Genomic DNA, 10956 nt, shown 5'->3' with positions numbered 1-10956 from the left:
TCTGGTTCTTTCTTACTCATTCCTAATCGATACTGTCCATAAATGATCTCACTCATATCAATCCAAGATCTCAACTGCCATTTAGAGGAACATTAGCTCCAGAATTGTATTTCTAGCTCAAATCCATATTTTAAGTCTTATTTTAAGTCTTATAAAGTACTAGATTTATAAGGAGAGGCAGTCTTGTATAGTGATTAACAAGTATATACTTGAAGATGTATCTAGAATTACAGTAACGTTTTGACTTTGTCACTTGCCATATTAAATGGAACAAGTTAATCTATATGAGCCTTCATATTTAAAATAAAATTTAATCCCTACATCACAGGATTTTGAAATGATTAATATATGAAGGGTCTAGTAAGGTTTCTGATATTTAGTTAGTCCATGAAATTATACACTCAGATAGGTAGTGTAAAGGTAAGTTTGTCCAAATGTAAATTGTTTTTTCTGTACTCTCATTCTTCCAGGGAGAAATCTTCCCTCTCTTAACTTCTATATCCAAGGCCTGTAAATTCTACTGCCAACTTTATTTTGACTCTGGGCTTTCCTTTCCATCCTCACTGCTGTTGCCTTAATTCAGGCCTTTATCATTCTTTTTTACCTGGATTACTATAACAGACTCAAAATATGTCTTCCTAGCTTCACTCTGATCTCCATGATTGAGCGACTGAACTGAACTGAGCTCCACTCTCCCCCACATCCCTGAATCTCTGCTAACAATGGAAAGGTCTTTCTCAAAGGTAAATCTGATTCAGTTCAGTTCAGTTGCTCAGTCGTGTCCAACTCTTTGCGACCCCATGGACTGCAGCACACCAGGCCTCCATGTCCATCACCAACTCCAGAATTTACTGAAACTCATGTCCATTGAGTCGGTGATGCCATCCAACCATCTCATCCTCTGCCATCCCCTTCTCCTCCTGCCTTCAATCTTTCCCAGCATCAGGGTCTTTACAAATGAGTCAGTTCTTCACATCAGGTGGCCAAAGTACTGGAGTTTCAACTTCAACATCAGTCCTTCTAATGAATATTCAGGACTGATTTCCTTTAGGAGGCACAGGTTGGATCTCCTTGTGTCCAAGGGAATCTCAAGAGTCTATTCCAACAAAACAGTTCAAAAGCATCAATTCTTCAGTGCTCAGTTTTTTTTTTTATAGTCCAACTCTCACATCCATACATGACTACTGAAAAAACCATGGCTTTGACTATATGGACTTCTATTGGCAAAGTAATGTCTCTGCTTTTTAATATGCTGTCTAGGTTGGTCATGACTTTCCTTCCAAGGAGCAAGCGTCTTTTAATTTCATGGCTGCAGTCACCATCTGCAGTGATTTTGGAGACCCCAAAATAAAGTATCTCATTGTTTCCCCATCTATTTGCCATGAAGTGATGGGACCAGATGCCATGATCTTAGTTTTCTGAATGTTGAGTTTTAAGCCAACTTTTTCACTCTCCTCTTTCTCTTTCATCAAGAGGCTCTTTAGTTCTTCTTCGCTTTCTGCCATAGGGGTGGTGTCATCTGCATATTTGAGGTTATTGATATTTCTCCCAGCAATCTTGATTCCAGCTTGTGCTTCATCAGCCTAGCATTTCTCAAATGTACCTTGCATATAAGTTAAATAAACAAGGTGATGATTTACAGCCTTGACGTACTCATTTCCCGATTTGGAACCAGTCTGCTATTCCATGTACAGTTCTAACTGGTGCTTTTTGACTGTATACAGATTTCACAAGAGGCAGGTCAGATGGTCTTGTATTCCCATCTCATGTAGAATTTTCCACAGTTTATTGTGATCCACACAGTCAAAGGCTTTGGCATAGTCAATAAAGCAGAAGTAGATGTTTTTCTGGAACTCTCTTGCTTTTTTGATGATCCAGCAGATGTTGGCAATTTGATCTCTGGTTCCTCTGCCTTTTCTAAGTCCAGCTTGAACATCTGGAAGTTCATGGTTCATGTACCGTTGAAGCCTGGCTTGGAGAATTTTGAGTATTACATTACTAGCGTGTGAGACGAGTGCAATTGTGTGGTAGTTTGATCATTCTTTGGCATTGCCTTTCTTTGGGATTGGAATGAAAACTGACCTTTTCCAGTCCTGTGGCCCTGCTGAGCATATGAGTGGCAAATTTCCAAATTTGCTGGCATATTGAATGCAGCACTTTCACAGCATCATCTTTTAGGATTTGAAATTGCTCAACTAGAATTATATCACCTCCACTAGCTTTGTTCATAGTGATGCTTCCTAAGGTCCACTTGACTTTGCATTCTAGGATGTCTGGCTGTAGGTAGTGATCATACCATCATGATTATCTGGGTCATGAAGATAATTTTTGTACGGTTCTTCTGTGTATTCTTGCCCCCTCTTCTTAATACCTTCTGCTTGTTAGGTCCATACTATTTCTGTCCTTCACTGTGCCCATCTTTGCATGAAATGTTCCCTGGTATCTCTAATTTTTTTGAAGAGATATCTAGTCTTTCCCATTCTATTGTTTTCCTCTATTTCTTTGCACTGATCACTGAGTAAGGCTTTCTTATCTCTTCATGCTATTCTTTGGAACTCTGCATTCAAATGGGTATATCTTTCTTTTCTCCTTTGCCTTTAGCTTATCTTTTCTCAGCTATTTGTAAGGCTTCCTCAGACAACCATTTTGCCTTTTTTATTTCTTTTTCTTGGGAATGGTCTTGATCACTGCCTCCTGTATTGTGTCACGAACAAAACCGGGAGCTGACTGTTGCTGCCATTGTTTTCTATGTAGTAATTATTTGCTCTATGTCTCACTGAAGTCTATACCAAGAATTTAATAAACATCTGTTTGCCAAATGAATGACTGATGGATGATTCAGTCTTTTGGTGTGAAAGTCAGCAGCTACTGGTATTGTGGCCTTTAGTGTATAACTTTAGTCTGGTGTATTATACTGCCCACCTTTCTCCAGTATACCGGACAAGCTTAAGGTACAGTATCATGATGTATATTCATGTATGTATTTTGGAGGGAGAAAGTAGAAGAATAAATCATATATACATGCGCACTGATTCACAGTATACATATAGCAAATCAGGCCCTTGAAATTGGGTTAAGTGAGATTATCTTTTGTATATGTAGCCTGCATACTCCATGGAGCTCTCACTGGCCGAGCAAGTCTTCATAGTTCAGTACTTGAGAGGTGCCTTCCTGTTTTTATGAAACAAACTTTATAAAAGGGACTTCTACACATGGAAAAAGGTGAATGCCTCCAGAGACCAGCCTTTTGGAGTTCTGATTTCCTTAACCACAAAGACTTGTCCAGCACAGCATGGTGCAGAAGTGTCCAGATTTGGGAGCTAAAGCAGCCTGTGTTCAAATCCTATAACTTATTAACTTTGTGAATACAAGCTAGTCATTTAATACTTACCAGTGGCTTCATCTATAGACTGAGACTATTATACTCACCATGTAGGCTTTGTGAGAGTCAGTTTCAGGATTTCTTGATGCTGGTAGTATTGGGCATTTGGCTGGACAGTTTCTTGTTGCGTGTGTAGATGGGGGTGGGGACTGTCCCTTGTATTGCAAGATGTTCAGCAGTGTTGCAGGCCTCTGCCCGTTGGATGTCAGCACCAACCACCCCCCAGGCATGACAGCCAATGGTGTCTCCAGACATTGCCAGATTTCCTCAGGAAACTGGAGGTGGATGAGAAATTACACCTGATTGAGGACCAACTTATATATGACAATGTGTGTGGTATGCCCAGAACAGAGTAGATGTTTCTTGAATCTCCTTTTCTTTTCCTTCCTTAATGGGGCTACTGAAATTCCCTATCAAGTACTTATATTTCCTCAAAAAAAATTATGTCTACCAACAGCCACCTCTCAGTGAATGTTCAATCTGAGATATGTGGGCTTTTTTTGTTTGTTTGTTTGGTTTTGGTTTTTGCTTTTTTTTTTTTTTTTTGGTTAGTCCAACCTGGCTCTCCACAACAGCTTTATTCAGAAACATTAATTATCAGTGCAAAGGGATAATAGTCAAAATTTTCCAGTGGTGAGGCTTGGGCTCTCATAAGTGTTGTCTGTGAAGAAAGAAAAAAAATAACCTTCTCTTAGTAGGAGAGGAAAGAGAAGGAAAAACAAAAGAAACGACAAACCTGAAATAAATTGGAGGCTGTAGGTGTCATGGCAATGCGAACTGCAGGATGATCGATTCTCCTAGATTCTGAGTGGCACATTCTGTGCACGGAGAGCCAGCTGACGTCAATCGGATTAAGTGGCCTCAACGGGAGCGCTGCATGCAAGATGAGTGAAATGCAGGCCCAACGATTTGTCATTGCCTCCAAACACAGCTTCCTACTTCACAGTGAGAGGGAGGAGAGTCTGTGAATGAGGAATGAGAAGAGGAATGTTTTCATTTAAGGAAAAGCTCTCCTGGTTTGTACAATTGCTGCAATATGAGTGAAGTCTGAAAACACTTCACTTTCTGTACATGCCTTTGTTCAGTAATATGTCTAGTCAAATGACATTCTTTCTTCTTTGGATAGGGCTATCTAAACTCCCCTAGCTCCATTTTGAGAAGTGATGACAGACTTTGAAGACAATTTTACCTTAAGGCATGAATTTAGAGAGAACAGAGGCTCAGAGTTCACTAGTAGATTTTGCCAATCTTCCGAAATTAATAATTTAAATGAACTAATGTATTCAAAGGGCTTAGAATAGTGTCTGACATTATAATTCTGTATAATTGTTAACTAGTTTCATTGCAATTGCTGCTGTTGCTGCTACTTTCACTTTTTGCCAGATACTGTTCAAGAGTCATCGATGGAAAGATTTCCCTAAACCTCCAGGATGGATTAAGCTCCTGTCTTCTGTGATTCCACAGATAAAAGTTATCCCATTCATAACTTACTCCATTCTATTAAAATTGTCTGTTTACAGCTTTTCCTTTCTGAAATGACCTCATGTGTGTCTGTTTTTTCTTTAGTTTTTGAATCTTTATCATTAGTGCTTGTTTCATGTGTGTTTGTATAATTTAATTATTGAAAATATCCTCTCAGTGAACAATTGTCGTGATTTTTCTAGGATATTCCTATCATGGAGAAAGCGTGATAGGATAACCAATAAAAGTGAGAAAGGCATTAGGAATTGTCTTTCCCCAAACCATCATGGCTTATTCTTCATCAATGTCATTCATCCGAGTTCAGTGGAGACTCCTGTTCTCAGGACAGATGACCAGAGATCCATGGATGGCTCTGTACAGTGAAGAATTAACCTTACTCGGAGAGAACTTTGGCCTTTATCCTTGGCTGCTAAGAGGTAATATCTAGGTTCCTGGACCTTCTCTCTGATAGGAGAGTCTCTGTTTGCCTGAGGGCTTGGGCCACTAGATAGTCTAATAATGTGATTTATGATGAGAGCTTAGACACACATTATCAGGAGAACTGGTAACCATACCCTGATGTTATCTAGGAGAGACTGGATACCAGCAATCAGCCATGTAGATGGTATAAAATTAAGCCTCAGTAGAAACTCTGGATATCATAGGCTCAGGACAGCTTTTCTGGCTGGCAATTCCACGAGTGTGTGTATGGTCATGCTGTGTGGCCAGGAGAAAGTAACACTATCTATGATTCTGCGGAAAAGGGGCAAGCAGAAGCTCGGCATTTGGATCCCTCCAAGTCTACCCTATGAATCTCTCTTCCCCTGGCTAATTTTAACCTGTGTCCTTTCCCTGTAATGAATCATTGGTGTAATAGCTTTCAGCAAGCCCTATGAGTTCTTCTAGTGAATTGTCAAACTTGAGGGTGGTTTTGGGAGTCCCCCAAACTTGGTGTCAGAGGTGAAGGTGGTATGGTGGAGAATATTCCCTCTAATTGTACCCTTGGCTAATACCATTGCATTTGGATCTGAGCAATCATGTTTGGGGTCAGTTGGTAATATTCTTGTAAAGTTCATTTCCCAGAGTCCCCTTGAGTCCACCTGAGACTACAGCACTAAATTTCCTTCCCCCTGTTACTGAGCAGAACTGAGTAATGATGGGGGGAAGATAGAATGAACTGATTATTAAGGTCTTATTGACAGATTTTATATGAATAGTTTGCTCTTTTTTTTTTTTTAACTTAAGCAGCCATTAAAAGTGAATGTGAAAGTGACTCAGCCACATCCATTTCTTTGCGACCCCATGGACTATAGCCTGTCAAGCTCCTCTGTCCATAGAATTCTCCAGGCAAGAATAATGGAGTGGGTAACCATTCCCTTCTCAAGAGGATCTTCCTGACCTAGGGATTGAACTGGGTCTCCTCATTGCCGGCCAATTCTTTACCATCTGAGCCACTACAGAAGCCCACACAGGTGTAACCATTTCTTAATATACACAAGATTTATCTATGTATAAATCTTGTAAGATTTATCTATCTATTTATCTGTGCTGTCCAAAGATGGCCACTTTTGCAAATCACCTAGACTATACATACCTTAAATGTGTTGCTAGAGAATAAGCATAATTTTCCAGAGCTGGATTTAGGATCTGATTAAGCAACCACACAGAATAGTTTGTCAATAGAAATAACTAGTCTCATTTTTTCAGAAGCACAATTTTTTGTTTTGATTTTTTTCTGTCATCCCTCCTGGATCTTTTAGCTTTTATCCCAGGACCAGTAATCAGACATTTCCCTAGAATATAACAGTAAGTTTGTCATGTCACAAATCAGAGAAGAACTTAATTCTCAAATGCAAGTCTACAAACATATGACTTTCTTATTTATAACAACATGTGTTCTAACTTAGGACCTCATGAGTGCTAGGCTTGGAAGGATTTTAAATCACTCCTTCCTGAGATGTTATGATTTCCAGGGGCACATATGTAGTTCTAGGGTTTTGTAGAAGATGAGAGAGAATATCCTTCTTAGAAATGTCTAGATACACAAGTCGTTACTGAAATGTCCTTATGTGTGGCCAATTTGGTGACCACCTTGTAGCTTAGCTTCTATATCATTTGGGACCTTGAGATGCTTTCTGTGACTCTGTCATGATTTCATCTACCTCAGCTGACCAATTTCCTTTCTCAGATAATGACTACTTTCCAAGAAGTTACTGAGAAGTCAGTGCTGTTCTTCTCATTTTCTCCCTCCCTAATGTCTTAAGCTGAAAGAGAATTTCTTCCCCTGATTTTTGGTCTAAGTTCTCTCTTTTCCACGTGTCTTCTAAATTGTCTTGATGATTTCAGATTTTGGAACATAAAAAAATATTTTTGTGTTCTACCTTGTCACATCTGTCTTTTCCATCAGTACATAAAGAGCTAATTCCTTGCTGAAAGAAAAGGAAAGAAGGAAATTCAGGGAGGGGAAAAGTTAAATGAAATAATAGATTTGAAATCATCTCATTAAAAGCTCAACCTTGGGACTTCTCTGGTGGCCCAGGGGTTGAGAATCTGCCTTGCAAAGCAGAGTACATGGATTCCCCTTGTCTGGGAACTGGGATCCTGCTGCAGAGCAACTAAGTTGGAGTTGCAACTACTAAGCTTGCACACCACAACTAAAGAGTCTGGGTGTAGCAAGGAAAGATCCTGTATGACACAACTAAGACCCCCCATGTCACAACTAAGACAGCAGCAAAAAAACAACAACAACAAAAAAACAACCAAAAATAAAAGCCTTGACCTCGAGTCATAGTGTAAGATACACACCTAACATCATGACCAATCATCACATAGGCATAGTACCACATGTGTACATAAGATACATCAGCGTGACCCATTACCACATATGTATATATATAGAAAATGTCATGTGCATGTGTACACACATAAACACATGTATGTATGCATATGTGTATGTGTAAATGTATGAGAGAAATACATTTTTAAGAAAATGCTTACTCCTACTATATTGTGTGTGTTTCCTAAAAACTATTTGCCTCTATTCTGTTTTGTTAATAATGATGGCATCCACCAGATTGATTTTTATGAGCACTGATGCATGACAACTTAATGTTTGAAAAACACTAACTTGGTTATGTGACATTCTGTTTTCACTGCTGAAATGGACTTCTGAGGGAAGTGGCTGAATTTTTTTCAACTTTCAGGTCGAAGAGTCAGTGATCCATCAAAGCATGCAATTGGAAGGATTTTGTTGCAGAGGATTCTATTAAAGAAATCCCTACTCTATTAAGTCCTATGATTTTAACTGCATGTTTGGAAAACTGTAATTAAGCCCCTCATATGTGTTTTTAAATAAGTGATCCCAAGTCTTTGTCATTACTCAGTACCTATATCATACAGTACAGGTATTATTGTCCCTATTTTATTGACAGTGGAGAAATGAAGGAAAGGAGGGCGGGAGGGAAAGAGATAGGAAGCAAAGAAAGAAGGAAATTCTGGGAGATCTAACATTTTCAGTGTCACAAATGGATCCTAATCCATATCATCAAACTGCTAACCCCATCCCCATTATACCAGGTACCACTTTGCCTTTTGAAATACTTTTAAGCTCATACTTACAAAGTGCTTATTACGAGCCAGGCACCGTTATAACACCATTGTGTGCAAGTGACTCATTTAATCTTTGCCGTGACCCTATAAGGTAAATGTTATTATTTTCCACATTTTATAGAATAGGAGACTAAGGAAAAGTAGGTTAAATCACTTGTTCAATATCGTACAATTGATCAAATATGGAAACAAACTTCAAGCTGAGACGTCTGACTCAAGAGACTCTTCAGTGCAGATGTCTTTGGAAAGTTTGCCCACTGGTTCAAAACATTAAAGAAATTTAGTGGCAATCTGTGGCCATGAATGTAAATTTTCTTATATCTTTAACAAATTATTTATGTCACATCTCATTAAAATATATAATTATAACAATATATAAATATATTATTTGACAATTTATATAAATATATATAATATGTGATTTACATAATAATAGAATAATTTTAAAGTATTGTAGTTAGAAAGTTTAATAAAATCTATTTGATTAAAAAAGTAAATTTTAAGTGAGGTAAATAAAAAGGTTATTCCTTCTGTTTTAGTCGCTGAGTCGGGTCTGACTCCTGTGTGACCTCATGGACAGTATGTAGCCCACCAGGCTCCTCTGCCTGCAGGATTTTCCAGGCAAGAATACTGGAGTGGGTTGCCATTTCCTTCTCAAAGGGATCTTCCCAGCCCAGTGATCAAACATATATCTCCTGCATTGCAGACAGATTCTTTACCCCTGAACCACCTGGGAAGCTCAAATAAAAAGATACATTTTTATTTTTTAAATCAGGACAAAGGGGAAATAATGGTCAGAGAAATAATGTGTAGTTATTACATGAGAATGATAGAAGGCCTTGTCCTTGTCCATCTGAGACACAGAGAAATGATTTAGTACTGATGTTCTAGAAGGTTATATGGGCAAAGTCGCTTCAGTCATGTCTGACTGCAACTCTTTGGACTATAGCCCACCAGGCTCCTCTGTCCATGGGATTCTCCAGGCAAGAATACTGGAGTGGGCTGCCATGCCCTCCTCCAGGGGATCTTCCCAACCCAGGGATCAAACCCATGTCCCTTATTTCTCCTGCATTGGCAGATCGCTTTTTACCACCTGGAAGCCCCAGAAGGCTATAAAAGAGGTACAAACCATTTTCTGATTATTCATAGAATTTGTTTAGTAATATATGCTTTATAATCTAGTATGGAAAAATGTTTCAGTTTATAACAATGTTTCATTAATGCCAAAGAGGATTAACAGTTGTCTCTTGGTATTTGTGGGGACACTGGTGTCATGACCTCCTTGGGTATCCAAATCCACAGATGTTCAAATCCTTTATAGTAAAATGACATAGTATTTGCCTATAAGCAAAACACAACCTTCTGTATTAAATGATCTCTAGATAACTTATAATACATAATGCAATGTAAATGCTATGTAAAATGTTGTAAATACAATGTAGATGAAAGAAATAATTGCTTGTGAGCAGAACATTCAAGTTTTGCTTTCTGGAATTTTTGTTTTAATATTTTGATCCCTGGTTCATGATATTCTCAAGGCAAGAACACTAAGTGGTTTGCCATTCCCTTCTCCAGTGGACCATGTTTTGTCAGAACCCTCCACCATGACCTGTCTGTCTTGGGTGACCCTACATCATATGGCTCATAGTTTCATTGAGTTAGATACAGCTGTGATCCATGTGATCAGTTAGCTAGTTTTCTGTGATTGTAGTTTTCATTCCAACAAAGATCCATCTAGTCAAAGCTATGGTTTTTCCAGTAGTACCAATATGGATGTGAGAGTTGGACTATAAAGAAAGCTGAGTGCCGAAGGATTGATGCTTTTGAACTGTGGTGTTGGAGAAGACTCTTGAGAGTCCCTAGGACTGCAAGGAGATCCAACCAGTACATCCTAAAGGAAATCAGTCTTGAATGTTCATTGGAAGGACTGTTACTGAAGCTGAAACTCCAATACTTTGTCCACCTGATATGAAGAACTGACTCATTTGAAAAGACCCTGATACTGGGAAAGATTGAAGGCGGGAGGAGAAGGGAACGACAGAAAATGAGATGAGTGGATGGCATCACTGACTCAATGGACATGAATCTGAGCAAGCTCTGGGAGTCAGTGATGGACGGGGAAGCCTGGTATGCTGCAGTCCATGGGGTCGCAGGGTCAGACATGACTGAATGACTGAACTGAACTGAACTGATCCCTGGTCGGTTTACTCTGTGGTCACAGAACTCACACACAGAGGCTAACTGTGTAAACCTGACCCAAGTATTTTATAGTTTTGGGGGCATATTAGAATTAAACTCACATGTTTAAATTTTAAAAACCAGGAAATGGTGGTAATATACATTAGAAAATAAGTATAAGTAGACATGAGTCTGATTATTTGCAAGACCACATTAGTTTAGCAGACCTGAGATGAGAAATTGATCAAATTACTTTGGTGACATTGACTATAGAATTAAAATCTGTAGCACGAGGTGCAACCTACTACAACAAGCTTTGAACCTTC

Source organism: Muntiacus reevesi, chromosome 9, assembly GCF_963930625.1.
Source record: "Muntiacus reevesi chromosome 9, mMunRee1.1, whole genome shotgun sequence".
In the NCBI taxonomy this organism is placed as follows: domain Eukaryota; kingdom Metazoa; phylum Chordata; class Mammalia; order Artiodactyla; family Cervidae; genus Muntiacus; species Muntiacus reevesi.
This window is presented reverse-complemented; position numbering follows the sequence as displayed.